The sequence below is a fragment of the Mobula hypostoma genome, unplaced genomic scaffold (assembly GCF_963921235.1).
Source record: "Mobula hypostoma unplaced genomic scaffold, sMobHyp1.1 scaffold_111, whole genome shotgun sequence".
NCBI lineage: Eukaryota > Metazoa > Chordata > Chondrichthyes > Myliobatiformes > Myliobatidae > Mobula > Mobula hypostoma.
Window position 1 is genome coordinate 220,599 of NW_026948223.1, and position 20,938 is coordinate 241,536.

Consider the following 20,938-nt stretch of genomic DNA (forward strand, 5'->3'; position numbering starts at 1 on the left):
TGAGTATTTCTGCAGACACTTTCATAAACAATTGGTTGGAGCTTCTCAGACGCTCAGGAGGAGCTGCTGCTGGGAAGGTGAAGTTTATTTCACATTCAGCTTCGTCTCCGAGCCCGCCTTATCGGCAAGAATTCACCATCCAGCACTGACGGTACATTCTCCTGTCTCAAACCCTCCTCCTCTTCCTGGTTCTCTCCCTGCTCCGGGATATCTTCATCACTAATTGCCAACGAGACATCAACCACCTCAACACCAGGAATCCTCACTTCTCCTCGAACTTCACCCCCTCTGAATACACTGCAGCTCCAATCTCTCAGCACCAGTCCAAACCTTACCAACAGTCCCGCAGACAGGGTGCTGCTGTTGTAGAGTGGCGGACTGACCTCTACCTTGCTGAGACACGGCGGTACGTCTCAGACACATCCTCATGCCTACACCTCGAATAATCCCGACTCCGAACGATCAGAGAACTGTCTCCGACATTATCACTGACATCACCAACTCTGGAGAACCTCCATTCTCTGTGGAAAACTCCTGGCTCCGTTTCCCTGAACTGCTCTCTTCTACCTCCTACTCGATTCACAAGTCTGAATGTCCGGGTAGACCCATTATCTCGGCCCGCTCCTGCCCCTCTGATCCTGTGGTCTCATCGCTCCAGTCCATCCTATGCCCCATACTTCAGTCCCTTCCCACCTGCATTCCCGACCCTTCCCGTGCTCTCGATTCCCTCACTAGCTTTCAGTTCCGAGGCACTGACCGTCTCATTTTCTCCATGGATGTCCATTCCCCCTTTTAAAAGGCCCTTAAAGCTCTCCACATTTCTCAAGGAAAACCAGCCAATTCCCCTCCATCATCACCATCCACCGTCTGACAGAACCGGTCCTCACCTCAACAGTTTCTCCTCCGCCTCATCCCACTTTCTCCAGATTCAGTGTGTAGCCATGGACGCTCGCATAGGTCCCGGATATGTCTCCTTTTTCGTTGCCTAAGTAAAACAATCCATGTACCAAACCTTCCCCGGTAATGCACCACAACGCTTCCACCGCTGCATCGACGAATGTATTCTGCCGCTTCATGCGCTCACGCTCAGCTCGACAATTTCATCCACTTTGCCTCCAACTTCCACCCTGCCCTTAAACGTCTCACTCAATGCGAGCAAGACGATGGAAGCAGACACCAGAGGGTCCATGTGCCAGTCCTCATCGGAGGATCAGAGAGGGAGAGCAACTTCAAATTCCCGGACATTACTATTTCAGTGGATTTGTCCTGGACCCATCACAAGTGCAATTGCGAAGAAAACACGGCAGCGCCTCCGGTTTCCTAGGAGCTTGCGGAGATCGGCATGACACCTAAAACTTTGACATTTTTCTATAGATGTGTGATGCAGAGTGTAGTGACTGGCAGCATCATGGCTTGGTGTGGAAACATCAATGTCTTTAAACGTAAGTTCCTACAGAATGTTATGGATTCTGCCCGGTACATGTCCGGTAAATCTCTCTCGCCACTGAGCATATCTCTGTCTGGGGACTTTGCCATTGCTCATTTGGTGGGTGGTGGGTGCTGATGCTTTTTGCTGAAACGTGGCGGGGGTTGGGGGGCGGAATTGATCCTGTGCTGCTGATTGTGTTGATTTATTATTCTCCTCAACCCCCATTACCTGTTCTGCCCGTGACCTTTGACACCCTGACTGATCAGAAACCTGTCAACGTTTGTTTTATAAAATCCCAGTTGCTCCACCTTTACAGCCGTCCATAGCAATGAGTTCCCCAGATTCACCACTCTGATGGCAGAATTTTATCCTCAGCTTTCTTCTAAAGGGGCACCCTTCAATTCTGAGACAGTGCCATCTGGTCCTAGACTCCCTTCACCACGTGAATTATTCCCACCACATCCACACTGTCACCGTCTTTCAATATTCTATAGTTGTCAATAATATGCACCCACATTTATCAAACGCCTCTCACGCGCAAACCCTTTAATTTCGGGATCATATCGTCCCCATGGCATCATCAATGGTGACGGGAGAGGTTCCAGAGGATTGAAGGTTTGCAGGTATTGTTCCTTCATTCATAAAATGGAGTAGAGATCGCCCAGGAAATTATAGACCAGTGAGGCTTACTTCAGCGGTTGGTAAGTTGATGGAAAAGATCCTGAGAGGCAGGATTTATGAACATTTGGAGAGGCATAATATGATTAGGAATAGTCAGCATGGCTTTGTGAAAGGCAGGTCGTGCCTTACAAGCCTGATTGAATTTTTTGAGGATGTGACTAAATACATTGATGAAGGTAGAGCAGTAGATGTAGTGTATATGGATTTTAGTAAGGCATTTGATAAGGTACTTCATGCAAGGCTTATTGACAAGGTAAGGAGATATGGGATCCAAGGACACATTGTTTTGTGGATCAGAATTAGCTTGCCCACAGAAGCGAAACAGAGGTTGTAGACGAGTCACGTAGGTCCGTGACCAGTGGTGTGCCTCGGGGTTCTGTTCTGGGACCCCTACTCTTCGTGATTTTTATAAATAACCTGGATGAGGAAGTGGAGCGATCTGTTGGTAAATGTGCTGATGACACGAAGGTTGCGGGTGTTGTGGATAGTGTGGAGGCCTGTCAGCGGGTCATCGATAGTATGCAAAACTGGGCTGAGAAGTGGCAGATGAAGTTCAACCCAGATAAGTGTGAGGGGATGTTGCCGGAAGGGCGTTAGGTAACGTTCAGCCGGCTAAGGGGCTCCATTCCGGATTTGCTGTCTGTGTTTACTCCCGTAGCGTTCGTCTCTCCCAAGGCTGCCCAAAAGGCCGTGGGGCTATTTACCCATAGCCGGGGATCTGTTCACGAGCACCAGGGCGCGTCCACACACCGGCGGGCCTGCAAGCCACGTGTGCCGGAGCCAGACGTCCTCCCTGCCCTTTGTAGTTCAGCCTGAGTCCGAAAGTAGTTCAGTTTCCCTGTGTCGCCAGCGAGTGGGCACTATATGAGGCTTCCTGTTGGAAAGGCGATAGACTGGCAGGGAGAGAATTACACGTTCAGCTCTCCTTTTCTCCTCGCCGAAAGTGAGAGCCACAAACACTACCCACTACACTGTCACACTAGACGCGTTACAACAACCACATTGACACATATCTGTGACCCTGATGATATTATGCACCTCGTGAATGTCACCCCTCAGCAGCTTATATAGCAGGGAGAATCTCTCAGCTTACACAACCTATCCTTGTAGCTCAAATCGAGTGTTCCAGGATACATTCTCATGAAACGCACCCGGGACGCTTTCCAGTCTGATGGCATCCTTCCTATGCCTTGTCTACGTGTATATGTATCCACCGGCTTGGTTCATCCAATTCTGCAAAATTTCCAGTGTTCTGCCATTTACTCTGCAAGATCTGCCCTGCCTTAACTTGACAAAGTGCTACATTTTATCATGTTAAATTCCACCTGCGATTCATTGAACCCTTTCTAAGTTGGGTAGATCCCTTTGTAAGCTTGGACATATCGGCAGCGTACAGGGCGACCTTATGCATGGCTTCATTCACAAAAATCCCATTGATATTTTTAGCCTCACAAACAGCAATAGCAAGGGGCTCTAATATTAAATTAAGGAACAAAGGACTTAATGAACAGGCTTGCCTTGTCCCCCGTGAAAGCCAGGAAAAAAGGAGACCTACAATTTATTATTACAATGGGATAAGCGTCCTTTATCAAAGACTAAACAGAATTGGGAAAAGGAACTCAATTTGACTTTTATGACGGAGGATTGGACGCGGATTTTGAAGTTAGTTAATTCCTCTTCAATTTGTGCTAACCATTCACTGATTCAATTTAGAATTGTACATCGTTATCATTTGACGAAGGAGAGACGTTCTACAATATTTTCGAATGTTGATAGTTATTGTGATAGACGTAAAACTGAGATAGCTACACTGACACATATGTTTTGGTCTTGTTCTATATTGGAACAGTTCTGGAAGTCAGCCTTTTCAACAATTTCTAAAGCACTTAAAATTAATCTACAACCTAATAAATTGACTGTGGTTTTTGGAATAATTACTCAAAATATTCATGGTATTTCTGTGTCTGACCAACATGTTATTGCATTTGTTACATTGATAGCTAGGAGGGCCATTTTGTTGAAGTGGAAATATACATCAGCTCCCACTTTGTCACAATGGTTCTCTCAAGTGATGCTATGTCTTAGTTTGGAGAAAATTAGAAGTCGAATCTTTGAACCTTTATTTGATTTTGAGAAAAAGATGGGGCTCATTTGCTCGTTATTAGCATTTGAGCTAATTGATAGATTCTTTCCACGATCGAATTGTAAATTTTTTGGTATATTTTCTTTTCTTGCTGGCGGTTTGATGTTTAATTTTAGAAGCTTTTTTTTTATGACGCATGGCTCCAGGGTTGTACACCTAATGTTATTCTTTGTCTCACTTTTTCTGCTTAGTAGGCTTTTTGGTATCAATTTTTTAAAAAATCTTTAAGATAATGATTTTTGAGACATTGTAAGTGTTGTTACTTCAGTGTACTCCTGCTATTTCTTTTGTATAATATAACAATAAAAAGATTTGAAAAGAAAGAAAAGAAGGACTGTTAAAATTAATTTTATCTCTGTTTTAAATCGCATTCTCCTCATCTTGGAATGAGCAAATTACAGGCTTGGACATTTATATAATCCAGTTCTTCTTGTCCTGAAAATGTTATTGTATAACTTACTTGCACTCTTTCTAGCTTGACGGCATATTTTCTATAATAGAGCGTTCGAAACTCTACATGGCACTCTATCCACAACCTCCACAACGATCTATCATAATGTCTTATTTTACGTTCCTTCCTGTTGCCCTGAATGAGGAAGGCCGGAATAAGAATCGGTTTTTCACTATACTATCGAAATCAGCGAACAGTGAGCTTGTGCCTCTGGGTCCCTCGTGTCAACTGTACTCCACAATGCCCGGCCATTTACAGCACAAGTGCTTTGCAAGTTTTATTTCCAAAATGCACGACGTTATACTTAACTGCATTGGAATCCATTTACCACACATCCGTCACTTCTCTAACTAAAACAGGTACGCTTGTAATCAACAGTAACCTCCCTCAGTATCAATAGCACCGCCTAATTTTGTGTCATGCAGAAACTTCCTGATCAAGACGCGATTTCGCATCAAAATTACCGACATAAATCAGGATTAACGAACAACAGCGACCACTGTGTCATACCAAAAGACTCCCATATCGAGCTGACTACCACACATCCTCACTAGCACCCTCCAGTTCCTTCCCAACTCTAGCGCCATTCGTAGCTCCCCACACTGGTCAGCTACCCTCTACGTTCAGTTCAGCGGCAGTGGGTGAATCCGAAATGTGTGCTATCTCTTTCCGTCCAGAGATGTTACCTGACCCGCTGTCCACTGTTTCTGCAGCGATTCGTTATTTGTTCTATATGACATTTGTTAGACCAGGTGAACATGACTTTGCAGAAATATCGCAGGTGCAGTCTCAACAAAGCCCGAAATAACTGTGAGAAGTCTTACAGACAATAACTTACAATAAATACAATGTATAATTTGATCTTCATCGCTACCCACTGCACCTTAATCTCTCACCTATTAAACACTAGAGCATTGTGTTGTATTGGGCATGTGGTCTCAGGGTCGCTATTTCGAGCCTCACCTGTGGTAGCCTGTTTGTGTCGTTGAGCAAGGCACTTAATCACACATTGCTCTAGTCTGTGCGAGGAGTGGCGCCCCATACAGACTTCCAATCTGCGCCTTGTAAGGCATGAAAATGCCGGACGCAGGCCTGTCATGGTCTGAGTCGACGTTCCCTCCCCTATTAAACACACTCAGAGATGCTGTCTCTCTGTAGAAGAGGGTGACCATACATTACCCACATTGGACTCTACTCCTAATCACTCAGTTTGACTGCATCACCTTGACTCATCTGGACGGGACCATCACTGCTCAAATCTCAGTGAGTATTGTCTGGTCCAGTCGGGTTTATTGCCGTGTGCCCAGGGACTGTGAGGTACAGGTACAATGAAACACTTGCAACATCATTGCAGGCTCGAAGAGACAGAGAACATGCTAAACACAAATCATAACAGAAGATAGATACAAATCTTGTGCCATTTTCAGACTTGGAATTAATTCCTCGGGCAAACTGATGACATAGATTGGGAAAAACTGATCTTCAAGCATCGGTCCCTATTGTATCCACTGGGATAGCATACAGGCCCAAGAAAGGCCTGTTTATTCCTTTTCCTTAAACACACAGACAACAGAAAGAAAAGCAAGACTCTAGTCCTCTTCAGCCAGCCCTGACATTCAATAAGATCAGACTGGTCCAAACCTGCTCTCATCCTACTCCCCATACCACACTTGCTGGTCAAAAGTCCTCCACCAAATCTTCTTCCGTCTCCCTAGGTGAGAGGACATAAATTTCTGTCGTCCGCCTTTATTTCAACGCCCTGTAACACCACCAGCTTCCGATAGAAGCATATGGATATAAATGAAAAAAAACGGGACATTGTTCTGAGATTTTGATCAGGATTGAGAGGACTTTGGGGGGGGGGGGTAAAACCAGTCAGAGAGGAGAGAACAACCCCTGGGTGAAACCGTTTTCCGCCATTGGTTAACATATTAGATTGACATCTGCACACACCAATGGGTGCTAGGTATGTTGCATGTCTTTGACGATTGGTTTGTGGGTTGTTGGCCGTTGACGGGAGTGTGCACAGTCTTTGCATCACACCAGTGACAACCGGCGAGGGTGATATTGACGGAAGATCAGCGAACCTGCCTGTGTACGGCACTGCACGGTCGCTCGCTGGTCAGGAGTGTAATGGGGAGTTTGTAAAGCCAGTGACATGAAACTGTGAAAACTTTTCCCTTTCTGCCCTGTTCAGCGACTGAATTATAATCTTATTCCCCCTCCCACCCTCGGCTGGATAACATTTCTTATTGAAATACATATATATTTTATTGGTTCAAACTTCGATTCTTTTTCAGCTAAATTTCACGTGGTGTTCGTGTCTTAACGGAGCACTGAACCAAAGTTCCGGAAACAGATTTATTGGAAAATCGGAATTCCTTCATGTCATGTTATCTGTTCGCCCGTACGTTTCAGCACCGGTTCATATCTCTTCCCCTACACTCCACCCCAGCTGTGTTGAAAAGAAATATCTATAAACTTCCCACCCCAATCACGCAGTCCTTTCACTGAACACAAACATTGATTATTGATTGCTAAACGTTTGCGTCAGCCTTGTGAGGAAAGTGTGGGAGTGAGGAGGGAAGGGGTATGCGGAGAGAGAGAGAGAGAATGAGAATGTGTGCTTGTGTGTGTGTGTGTTTATATATGTTACAGAGAGAGATAGAGAAAGAGCGAGACATGGAAGTGAAGCAGGGGAGAGAGCCACATCGTAGACAAGGCAAGAGCGATAAACCGGGGAGTTTGAAAGGCAGAGGAAGAGAGAGAGTTACACGGTAATTTACCAATTTCATGTTCACATTGGGCCACCGATTTCCTCATAGTGTTTTCTTGACCATCAGAATATTTCACCCCGCTGAGAAAACGAAATGGATCTTTCAGTCCCTTCATTTAAACTTAGAAGCTGGAGGGCTCGTTAAGTATGTCACCGTTCGGACGGAGGAGGAAAAATGGTTCATGCCTCCTGACGAAGGGTCTCGGCCTGAAACGTCGACTGTACCTCCTCCTAGAGATGCTGCCTGGCCTGCTGCGTTCACCAGCAACTTTGATGTGTCATGAGTTTACACATGGCCGTCCAACAGAGGGAGCAAGAGAGAGCGCTGAGTTATACTCATTGATGGTACTTCTCCCAGTTTCTTCAATCATAAAGACAATTAAAATTAAATTGGTGTCGTTAATTCTTAAAATTCCAAAGTTGCTGCTGATTTGGCCGCAGGAATTCTGCTCAGTGCGATAAATCGTCCGCAATCCAGCTGAAGGAAGTGGGTTGCTGAACGAAGTGAGGCGCTCGGTATCCAAACAGCTGTAGAACCCACCGACATCAATCGCTCTGTTTCTACTCGAAATCTATTGTTAGATACTCGGTTGCAAAGTAACAATGTCGTCGCTAAGTAAACTCCACCAGAAAGGATTGTTTAAGCTGCCTCACGGAGATTGATCAGAGTCGGGGTAGAAATGAACTCTGGACACTGAGTAGAAATGCAACAGTATTGAAGAGTGTAAAAATCTTAAAGTCTGCCGCCTGGACTTGGCAGAGAATGTAGCGTTCAGAGAGCAGCCGGGGAGTTATTGACAGGCAGCTGGATTTCTAGTCCCTGATGGCTGTAGAGTGAGCGCTGCGAGCAGGGCTCGAACCTGCGTGGGGAATCCCCACTGGATTTCAAGTCCAACGCCTTAACCACTCGGCCATCGCAGCTCCGTCTATGTTAGTCACCCACCGCAGCACTGCATCTGAAGCGAGGGCTGAACATGATTTATTTTCACTGATGGCAATGATGAATCATCATTCCGATACAAACAGTATAATTGGACAATCTGGGAATATGTTGCAAGACTGGTAGGTCAGAACGTGAGTGTACAGGGATAACGTTGGCGTTAGTATTGCAAATGAAGGAGATTTCCACTGTTGGGGATAAAGGTCAGGATTAGAATCAGGTTTATTATGACAGAGATATGTCCTTTATTTGTTTGTTTTACGGCACCTATACCGTGTAACACAGATAGAATAATAATAGATCATTGGTCCATAAGACGAAGGAACAAGAACAGGTCATTCGCCCCATCGAGTCTGTTCCGCCATTGTAGCAGAGCTGATTTATGATTCCCCTCAACCCCAGTCTACCCTGACGTCCTTAATAATCAATAAATTATCAATTTCTGCTTCAAATACACCAAGTGACTTGGCTTCCATAGCCGTCTGTGACAACTAATCCCTCAGATGCACCACCTTTGGATAAAGATATCCCTGTTCTAAACTATCATCGTTCTAATCTGAGGCCCCGCTCTCTAATCCTAGACTGCCCAACTGTAAGAAACACCCTCCGCACTTCTACTCTAAGTAGGCATTTCAATATTCCATAGATTTCAATGAGATGCCCCTGCAGTGAGCACAGGCACGGAGCTATCAAACTCAAACACCAGGAAATCTGGAGATGCTGGAATTTCAAGCAACACACATCAAAGTTGCTGGTGAACGCAGCAGGCCAGGAAGCGTCTATGGGAAGAGGGACAGTCGACGTTTCGGGCCGAGACCCTTCGTCAGGACTAACTGAAAGAAGAGCTAGTAAGAGATTTCAAAGTGGGAGGGGGAGGGGTAGATCCAAAATGATAGAAGAAGACAGGAGGGGGAGGGACGGAGCCAAGAGCTGGACAGGTGATTGGCAAAGGGGATATGAGAGGATCATGGGACAGGAGGCCCAGGGAGAAAGACAATGGGGGGGGGGGAACCCCAGTGGATGGGCAAGGGGTGTAGTGAGAGGGGCAGAGGGAAAAAAAGGAGAGAGAGAAAAAGAATGTGTGTATAGAAATAAATAACGGATGGGGTACGAGGGGGAGGTGGGGCATTAGCGGAAGTTTGAGAAGTCAGTTTTCATGTCATCAGTTTGGAGGCTACCCAGACGGAATATAAGCTGTTGTTCCTCCAACCTGAGTGTGGCTTCATCTTTACAGCAGAGGCGGCCGTGGATAGACATATCAGAATGGGAATGGGACGTGGAATTAAAATGTGTGGCCACTGGGAGATCCTGCTTTCTCTGGCGGACAGAGAGTGGGTGTTCAGCGAAACAATCTCCCAGTCTGCGTCGGGTCTCGCCAACATATCAAAGGCCACATCGAGAGAACCGGACGCAGTATATCACCCCAGCCGACTCACAGGTGAAGTGTCGCCTCACCAGGAAGGGCTGTCTGGGGCCCTGAATGGTGGTAAGGGAGGAAGTGTAAGGGCATGTGTAGCACTTGTTCTGCTTGCAAGGATAAGTGCCAGGAGGGAGATCGGTGGGGAGGGATGGGGGGGGGCAGAGACGCAGGGATCGCTCCCTACATGACTCCCTTATTCACTCTCGCCTCCCTTTTATTTATATGTCTGAAAAATTGGTATTTTCATCTCTATTATTTTCCATTTCATCTTTCCTCTTATCAATTATTAGTTGTCTTCTTTGGAATTCTATGGACCGCTTTGAATTGTAATAAAGAATGACGAGCACATAATGATGAAGAATAAATCAATTTTAAAATAATCTTCCAGCTCTCATCAGATATGAAAATCTGTAAATCCTTTTCCCAGTCTCCTTTAATTATATCTAAAGAGGCCATTTTCAGTCCCAACAGCAGACTGTAAGATATTGAACTGTTATCAAAGGGTTTCAAATTAAAAATTGTATCTAATATATTCTTATCTGGACTTGTAGGAAATGTAAGTAATTGAGATCTTAAAAAAATCTCTAATTTGTAAGTATCAAAAAAAGTGAGTGTTGGGAAATGTAAATTTCATTGAAAGTTGCACAAAAGAAGAAAGTTTCCCTCCATTAAACAAATCCTGAAATCGTTTAATACCCAATCTATTCCAGTCTTTAGAAGATGAGTCAATTAACGATGGTTTCAAAAAACAATTAGAAAGTATGGGACTTGAGAGGGAAAATCTCAATAAACCAAAATGATTTCTAAACTGCAGCCAAATCCTCAATGTATGTTTAACCACCACATTGTCAATTAATTTATTTAAAGGTAAAGGAAGCGAGGATCCAAGTAAAGAAATAATGGAAAATTTTATAACATAGTTGACTTCCAAGGAAACCCATATAGGTCAATTCCCATTGTTAATGTAATATATCCAGAACGTAATATTATGTATATTAACTGCCCAATAATATAACCTAAAATTGGGTAGGGCAAATCCTCCATTCTGTTTGGTTTTCTGAAGGTGAGCTTTATTTATACAAGGTTTTTTTTTATTCTTTCATATATAGGAAGAAGGAATTGAATCCAAAGAGTCAAAAAAAGATTTAGGAATAAAAACAGGCACAGCTTGAAAAAGGTATATAAATTTAGGTAAGATATTCATTTTAATAGAATTGATTCGGCCAATCAGTGATAAAGAGAGTGGCAACCAATTAGAGAGTGTTTTTAACGTAATTCAATGAACTTTTAAAAATGTCCTTAAATAAATCTTCAGAATTCTTATTAATTGTTACTCCCAAATATGTAAATTGTTCTCCTAAACTTTTAAAGGAAGGTTAATATCAGTTGGTGTGAAATTGTTTAAAGGAAACAGTTCAGACTACTGTAGATTTAATTTCTATCCTGACAACTGACTAAAATTAGTCAGTAAGTGGAACACAAATGGTAAGGAGGTTGTCACATTAGATATAAAAAGGAGTAAGTCATCAGCATAGAGCGACACTTTATGAATAGTACCTCTCCTTAAAATACCAGTGATCTCTTTAGACTCTCAACAAGCAATTGCTAATGGTTCTGATACCAAATCAAAAAGCAGAGGGCTCAAAAGGAAACCTTGTCTAGTTCCACATTGGAGTTTAAAGGGTTTAGTATTCTGAAAATTAGTAAGAACCCAAGCGGAGGGAGATAAATAAAGTAATTTAATCCAATGAATAAAGTTAAGTCCAAAATTAAATTTTTTGAAGGATGTGAATAGAAAGTTCCATTCAACTCTGTCAAAAGCCTTCTCCGCATCCAAAGATATCACACATTCCGGTATTTCCTTAGATGGAGAATATATAACATTTAACAAACGCCGTATATTAAAATGGGAATATCAATTTTTAATAAATCCTGTCTGATCATCCAAAACTACAGAAGATATAATATTTTAAGTCTGCGAGCCAACACTTTAGATAAAATTCTAGTATCAAAATTGAATAAAGAGATAGGTCTATACAAAGAACATACAGTAGGATTCTTATTCTTTTTGAGAATGAGCAAAATGAAAACTTAGTAAAAAGACTGCGGTAGTCTTCCTACCTGAAAGGAATCTGTAAGGGTAGAACATAAATGTGGTATAAGCAAGGAGGGAAAAGCCTTATTAAACTCTTCAGAGAATCCACCGGGTCCTGGGGATTTCCCAGAATGCAATTCTCAAATAGCCTGAGCACTTTCCTCCTGGGAAATAGGTTGATCCAATTGCCTACGATCATCTAATGAAAGATTAGGAATATTTAATTGATCTAAAAATTATACATTGCAATATTATCATTAACAGAGCCAGAACCATACAATTTAGAATTAAATTCCCTAAAAGTGTCATTAATTTCAAGGTGGTCAGTTGTCAGGTCCCCATTAATTTTACGTATTTCTTTAATTTGCCGATTGGCTGAAAATGCCTTCAATTGATTAGCCAGTAGCTTACCAGTTTTATCTCCGTGAATATAAAGTTGACTTCTATCTTTTAAAAGTTGGCTTTCAATTGGATACATTAAAAGAAGATCATATTTAGTTTTAGTTTCAACACGTCTCATACGTTTCAGGATCAGGTACTGAAGTCCAGTTGCTTTAACTGATTGGCTAATTCATTTCTTTCTTTGTTAGCTTTCTTAATGATGTTTGCAGTATAAGAAAATTTGACCCTGGATGTATGCTATAAAAGTATCCCATATAATAAGGCTAGACGTCTCTTCCAACGTATTTTCTTCCAAAAAAAAAGAGTAATTTGATTCTCCATAAATTTTTAAAAATCCTCATCGGATAACAGAGTTAAATTAAATCACCAAAATCTACTCATGGTGATAGGACCAGAAAGATTTGAAGATAGAATTACAGCAGAGTGATCAGAGATAGCAATATCTTTATATTCAATCAATCGAACTAAAGGAATCATTTGACTATCAATAAAAAAAGTCAATCCTGGTATAAGAACGATAGACATGAGAGAAAAATGAATACTCCCTGTCCGTCAGATGAAGAAATCGCCAAGCATCAACTATACCACATTTAGTTAGAAAAGATTGGATAAACAAAGCTGATTTATTAAGTGTGGCTGGTTTAATAAATGAGCGATCTAATACTGGATCTAACCAGCAGTTAAAATCTCCTCCTGTCACAAGGGCATAAGTATACAAATCTGGCAAAAAATGAAAATAGACGTTCAAAAAATCCTGGATCATCTACGTTGGGGGCATATACATTACCAAAAACAATCAACTTACTGTCTAAACTCCCTGATACAATACCAAATCGACCATTAGGGTCTGAAACAACTTTATGCTGAATAAAGGAAACTGTATTATCTACAAAAATTGAAACGCCATGTGATTGTGCGTTAACCAAAGAGTGGAATTGCATACCCTTCCACCGAGTAAAAAAAAACGTAAGGTATCACAGCTGCGTATGTGCGTTTCTTGTTAAAAAAAAAATGGGTGCTTTTATTTTTTTAATATAAGCAAACACTTTGTTCCTTTTGAAGGGGTGCTACAGCTCTTTCACATTCAAACTAAATAGGTTGATATTTTGAACCATTTTAAATACCAATCAACGTGTAATTAAAAGATCTGGCCATAAGTTATTAAAACTAGAAAGCAAATGGTAAAGTAAGGTATTCAAACAATCATATATTCAACCCAACACAGCTCCCAGAGAGAAATAGGCCCTACTCCCTCCCTCACCCACAGCGAGAAAGCTGACCAATAGACAGTCAGCGAGCTGAGAACTAAGTACCGGTCCCAAAAAATCCTGCTGACAGAAAAAAAACTCCAGTCCTGCAAGGTCATTATGTCCCTACGAAGTACGAAGACACAGCATAAAAAGCAAAATAATTCGGTATTCGAAAATATGAAAGGATCACTTTAAACAAATTTAAAGAAAGCTGTATTAAAATAAAGCCTCAGAACAGGACAAAATAAAGTAGTATCAAAAAATATATAACAAAAGACAATATATGAACAGCCAAAACGTAAGCTTACTGAAACCTTATTTCAAATTCGTATTAACAGAAGAAAAAGTTTGATCAAATAAGAAATATAACAGTTTTAGACTTCATCCTTCAGAAACACTTTTGCATCTTCAACTGAACTTATTATTTTTTGCAATCCATTCTTCAAAACAATACACAGACGTGCGGGGAACTGAAGGAATGGTTTATATCCTTTATTATAAAATTCCGACATAACTTCTTTATATTTCATGCGATCAGCCAAATTTTCAGGTGAATAGTCTTCCACAAATCTAGCCTTGTAATTTTGGAAGTCGATCATTCCTTGTCTCCGGATATGGCGAATTAAAAGGTCCTTAATACGAAATTCATGAAAGGCTAGTCCGACCGATCTGGGTTTTGCTGCCAAGGACAATGACTTCAAGGTCGGAGAGCGAAAAGCTCCATCGAGCTTCGGCTCGGAAGTGAATAAAGCAGGGAAAAGCTGCTTCAGAAAGTTTGCAGGGTCGTAGGGTCAGCGCCTTCAATTGATTCTTCAAGACCCAGGGTTCGCAAGTTATTTCTCCTGTTTCTATTTTTGAGATTGATGATCCTTTTCAGCATTTTATCACTGGATAAAGATAACTCTTTGCAGAGTTTAATTGTATCTTCAACGTCCTCTTCAAGTGTCATTAGCCTCGCAGTATTCTCCTGAATACGGTTCTCATGCTGAAATAAAGTTCGCTGAATTGTATCCAATTTGCCGTTAAGCCGTTGAAACTCCTCATAGAATTCCTACTTCCAATTTACTCTCGCTAGTTCCTGCCTCATCCCTTCACAGTTAGCCTTTACCCAGTTAAGCACTTTCCCATTTTGTCTGTTTTTATCCTTTTCCATAGCTATGCTGAAGCTAAGGGAGTTGTGGCCACTCTCACCAAAATGCTCCCCCACAAAGAGGTCTGCCAACTGACCGGGTTGTTACCTAGAACTAGATCCAGTATGGCCTCTCTTCTCATCGGCCGGTCACATACTGTGTCAGGAATCCTTCTTGAACACACCTGACAAATTCAGCCCCGTCTATCCCCCTTGCAGTCAGGAGGTCCCAGTCAATATGAGGGAAGTTGAAATCACCCATAACTACAACCCCGTATGTCCTGCACCATTCTAAAATCTGCCTGCTTATCTGCTCTTCGGTGCCCGAGGGCTATTTGGGGGCCTATAGACTACTCCCAGCACAGTGATTGATCCCTTCCTCTTTCTGACTTCCACCCACACCGACTCAGTGGACGCTCCCTCTACAGCGTCCTCCCTTTCTACAGCCGTGATACTATCCCTGACCAGCAATGCTACTCCCCCCCTTTCTATCTCCCATACTATTCCTTTTAAACACCTAAACCCCGGTACCTGCATCAGCCAATCCTGCCCTTCCTCCAGCCAAGTTTCAGTAACGGCCACAACATCGTAGTTCCACGTACTGATCCATTTGTAAGTTCGTCCCCTTTATTCCTAATACTCCTAGCATTGAAATAGACACATTTCAACCCCTCGAACTGGCTACATTTATGTTTTGTCCCCTGCCTGTCCTTCCTCACCAACTCAGAACACATAGCATCATGCCCTTGTCCTTCTACCCTAATCTCTGCACTCACATTCTGATTCCCACCCCCCTACCAAACTAGTTTAAACCCTCCCCAACAGCTCTAACAAACCTGCCCACCAGGATATTGGTCCCTTTCCAGTTCAGGTGCAGCCCGTCCTTGTTGTACAGGTCAGACCTTCCCCAGAAGAGTTCCCAATGATCCAGAAATCTGAACCCCTGCCCCCTGCACCAACTCTTCAGCCACACATTCAACTGCCATGACTTCCTGTTCCTACCCTCTCTGTCTCGTGGCACAGGCAGCAATCCTGAGATTACCACCCTTGAGGTCCTGCTTTTTAACTTTTTTCCCGAACTCCCCATATTTCTTCTTCAGGGTCTCATCCCTATTCCTATCTATGTTATTGGTCCCCACATGGACCACGACATCTGGCTGCTCACCCTCTCTCCTGAGAATACCTAGAACTCCATCCGAGACATCGTGGACCCTGGCACCAGGGAGGCAACAGACCATCTGGGATTCTCCATCTTTCCCACAGAACCTCTTAACTGTCCCCTTAACTATCAAATCCCCTATCACTACTGCTCTCCTCTTTTCCCTCCTTCCTTTCTGAGCTGAGGGTCCAGTCTCGGTGCCAGACACTCAACCACTACAACTTGTCCCTGGTAGGTCGTCCCCACCAACAATATCCAAAACAGTATACTTATTGTTGATGGGAACGGCCACAGGGGTGCTCTGCTCTTTCTGTCTATTCCCCTTCCCTCTCCTGACAGTCACCCATTTACCTGTCTCCTGACTTTTAGGGGTGACTGTCTCCCTGAAACTCTGATCTATTACTGCCTCTGCCCCCCGAATGAACCGATTTGACAGGAGCAGCAGCTGGATGCACCTCTTGCAGGTGTAGACATCGGAGACAATTGTGCTGTCCCTGACTTCCCACATCCTACAATCGGAGCACTGGACTGCCCTATCTACTGCCTCCATTACTAACTCCTAAGTTAATCAATTAAATAAACTTACCCGGCCTTACCTTACTGGGAGCAAGCTCATCCTCTGCCTCTGCTCGCTGAAATCTCGAGTCAAAGCTCCACTCCTTCACTGGCCACTCTCCACTCCAGTCCACGTTAAACTCCAGTCCCAATAAAGGTGAATATGCAGCAGAAGAAACTCCTCCCATGCCCAGTGACCAGGGTGCAGAACTGGGTGTGGTGAGCATCAGCAATAATTGCAGAGTTGATCACCAACAGTCACTATTGAAATTGCATTCAGCAATGGTGATGGACAAATATTCAGCATGCAGCTTACTGAAACTTCCTCCCCAGTGCAGAAATCGTGCTTGACTAATCTTTTGGAATTTTTTGAGGATGTAAGTATGAAAATGGATGAGGGAGAGCCAGTGGATATAGTGTACCTGGACTTTCAGAAAGCCTTTGATAAAGTCCCACATAGGAGATTAGTGGGCAAAATTAGGGCACATGGTATTGGGGGCAGAGTACTGACATGGATTGAAAATTGGCTGGCTGACAGAAAACAAAGAGTAGCGATTAACGGGTCCCTTTCGGAATGGCAGGCGGTGACCAGTGGGGTTCCACAGCGTTCAGAGCTGGGACCGCAGCTGATTACAATGGTTATTAATGATTTAGATGAAAGGATTAAAAGTAACATTAGCAAATTTGCCGATGACACAAAGCTGGGTGGCAGTGTGAAATGTGAGGAGGATGTTATGAGAATGCAGGGTGACTTTGACAGGCTGGGTGAATGGGCGGATGCATGGCAGATGCAGTTTAATGTGGATAAATGTGAGGTTATCCACTTTGGTGGTAAGAACAGGAAGGCAGATTATTATCTAAATGGAATCAATTTAAGAAAAGGGGAAGTACAACGAGATCCAGGTGTTCTTGTACATCAGTCACTGAAAGTAAGCATGCAGGTACAGCAGGCAGTGAAGAAAGCTAATGGCATGCCGGCCTTCATAACAAGGGGAATTGAGTATAAGAGCAAAGAGGTCCTTCTGCAGTTGTACAGGGCCCTGGTGAGACCACACCTGGAGTACTGTGTGCAGTTTTGGTCTCCAAATTTGAGGAAGAACATTCTTGCTATTGAAGGAGTGCAGCGCAAGTTCACAAGGTTAATTCCCAGGACGGCGGGACTGTCATATATCGAAAGATTGGAGCGACTGAGCTTGTATACACTGGAATTTAGAAGGCTGAGAGGGGATCAGATTGAAACATAAGATTATTAAGGGATTGGACACGCAGGAGGCAGGAAGCATGTTCCCGCTGATGGGTGAGTCCAGAACCAGAGGCCACAGTTTAAGAATAAGGGGTAAGCCATTTAGAATGGAGTTGAGGAAACATTTTTTCACCCAGAGAGTGGTGGATATATGGAATGCACTGCACCAGAAGGCTGTGGAGGCCAAGTCCCTGGATGCTTTCGAGAAAGAGATGGATAGAGCTCTTAAAGATAGCGGAGTCAAAGGTTATGGGGATAAGGCAGGAACGGGGTACTGATTGTGGATGATCAGCCATGATCACAGTGAATGGCAGTGCTGGCTCGAAGGGCCAAATGGCCTACTCCTGCACCTATTGTCTATTGTGAACCCAGTAGTGTGTCACAACTGTAACATGCTGTGAGGTTTCAGTGTTAATGTAATGGCCTCTCTGTAATGTATCACTACTGAGGTAACGGTTTCTCTGTAGCAGCAATGTTTACGTTACGACTACAGACAACAGGGTTTTGAAGTGCAGGGCTATCCAATGAGAGAAATGTTGTTCTTTCTTGTGAGTCTGGAAGAGAGATTTTTGCAGTCTTTTGCTGGGGAGAGATGAGAAGACATGAATGGAGAGACTGGGCCCTTTCCTCTTTATTTTTTCTTTACTAATCCTATAGTCAAAGTAAGAACTACAAAGCCCAATCGTTTAATCGCATATTATGTACCGTTTGTTATTTCGGGGTACTGATTTGTAAAAGGGGACACATCGTGCAGCATCCACCCAAACAAGATTTCTTAAGTTTGGCCGGGCTGGGGGGCTATCACCCCCTATATTAAGCTGCTAGCTGAAGCGAGAGTTACATATGGTTAGATGACTGAGTGAATCGCTTCACACATTTACAGCAGGTGAACGGCCTCTCCCCAGTGTGAACTCAATGATGGACATTTGGTGGCGATGGCCGAGAGAATCTCTTCCCAAAGTCCGAGCAGGAGATCAGCCTCTACCCAGTGTGAACTCGCTGGTGTTTCTGTAGGTTGGATGACCGAGTGAATCTCTTCCCACACACTGAGCAGGTGAATGACCTCTCCCCTGTGTGAACACGCTGGTGTCTCTGTAGATGAGACAACTGAGTGAATCCCTTCCCACAGTCTGAGCAGGTGAAGGGCCGCTCGCCACTGTGAACTCGCTGGTGTGCCATTAGGGCAGATGACTGAGTGAATCCCTTTCCACAGTCCAAGCAGGTGAACGGCCTCTCCCCAGTGTGAAATCGCTGATGTACCTTCAGTGCGGATGAGCAAGTGAATCCCTTCCCACAGTCTGCACAGGTGAACGGCCTCTCTCCAGTGTGAACTCGCTGGTGTACCTTCAGTTGGGATGAGCAAGTGAATCCCTTCCCACAGTCTGAGCAGGTGAACAGCCTCTCTCCAGTGTGAACTCGCTGATGTACCTTCAGTTCAGATGACTGAATGAATCCCTTCCCACAGTCTGAGCAGATGAATGGCCTCTCCCCAGTGTGAACTCGCTGATGTACCTTAAGTTCAGATGACTGCCTGAATCCCTTCCCACAGTCTGAGCAGATAAACGGCCTCTCCCCTGTGTGAACTCGCTGATGTACCTTCAGTTGGGATGAGCAGGTGAATCCCTTCCCACAGTCCGAGCAGGTGAACGGCCTCTCCCCAGTGTGAACTCGCTGATGTACCTTCAGGTGGGATGAGCAAGTGAATCCCGTCCCACAGTTTGAGCAGGTGAACGGCCTCTCCCCAGTGTGAACTGACTGATGTGTCAGTAGGTTGGATGACCGAGTGAATCTCTTCCCACACACTGAGCAAGTGAACAGACTCTCTCCAGTGTGAACTCGCTGGTGTACCTTCAGTTCAGATGACTGAGTGAATCCCTTCCCGCAGTTTGAGCAGTTGAACAGCCACTCCCCAGTGTGAACTTGCTGATGTACCTTCAGTTGGGATGATCGAGTGAATCCTTTCCCACAGTCTGAGCAGATGAATGGCCTCTCCCCGGTGTGAACTCGCTGATGTACCTTCAGGTGGGATGAGCAAGTGAATCTATTCCCACATACTGAGCAGGTGAATGGCCCCTCCCCAGTGTGAACAGACAAGTGTGCTTGTAGGTGGGATGATCGAGTGAATCCCTTCCCACACACTGAGCAGGTGAACGGCCTCTCTCCAGTGTGAACTCGCTGGTGTCTCTGTAGAACAGAGGACGAAGTGAATCCCTTCCCACAGTCGGAGCAGGTGAACGGCCTCTCCCCAGTGTGAACTCGCTGATGCACCTTCAGTAGGGATGAGCAAGTGAATCCTTTCCCGCAGTCTGAGCACATGAACGCCATCTCGCCAGTGTGAACTGACCAGTGTATCAGTAGGTTATATGATTCAGTGAATCCCTTCCCACAGTCCGAGCAGGTGAACGGCCGCTCCCCATTGTGAACTGACTGGTGTCTCTGTAGGTGAGGTGATTTAGTGAATCCTTTCCCACAGTCCGAGCAGGTGAACGGCCTCTCCCTGGTGTGAACTCGCTGGTGAGCCATTCGGTCAGATGACCGAGTGAATCCCTCCTCACAGTCTGATCAGGAAGGATGATCGAGTGAATCCCTTGCTCCTCTTCTTAAATATCTGGATAGAGACAGCAAAACTGGCGTGTTGTGTTCGAGATTCCCATAGACAAATTCCTTGTCATTTTTAACCTGTAAAAATATTTAAGAAATCCATCAGTGGGTGTAGGACAATATTTCAGATGAGATCCCTTGAGTTGTCAACGTGTGATCTGGCACCACACTGTTACAGTGAAGTTCAACCCAAGTTAGAGAGAGAAATCATCTTCTAACTGGGCACAGCGCTGGTATCTGGAATGACCAACATATTCTTTGATACTGTTCCTGTCTCTATAAGAATGGGATATTTATGCCATCTCCAATCTGTGACCTGGCTCAGTCTGACTCTCTCCATTGTTATTATTCCCTGTTCCCAATGAGCTGCATGGGTCCCTGGCCCCATAGTAGCTGATACACTCTCACACAAACAGCCGACACTGCATTCCACACACCCACCACTGTGTGTAAAAAACTTACCCCTGACATCCCCTCGGTATCTATTTCCAAGCATCTCAAAACTAACAACCTTGTGTTAGCCATTTCAGCCCTGGGAAAGAAACCTCTGGCTACCCACATGATCAATGCCCCTCATCATTTTATACACCTAAAAAAGGCTCTAAACATAAACAAGGAAATTATACATTGCTCTGAGGATTTGTTGGAAGTATACAAAATTATG

General features: G+C 44.0%; 1 non-coding gene across 1 annotated transcript; it reads right to left on the reverse strand.

Moving 5' to 3' along the window:
• Positions 1 to 8,319: 8,319 nt before the first annotated feature.
• On the reverse strand, positions 8,320 to 8,401 carry trnas-uga (transfer RNA serine (anticodon UGA)). Its single transcript has one exon. It is a non-coding gene; the product is annotated as a tRNA-Ser (tRNA).
• Positions 8,402 to 20,938: the final 12,537 nt, after the last annotated feature.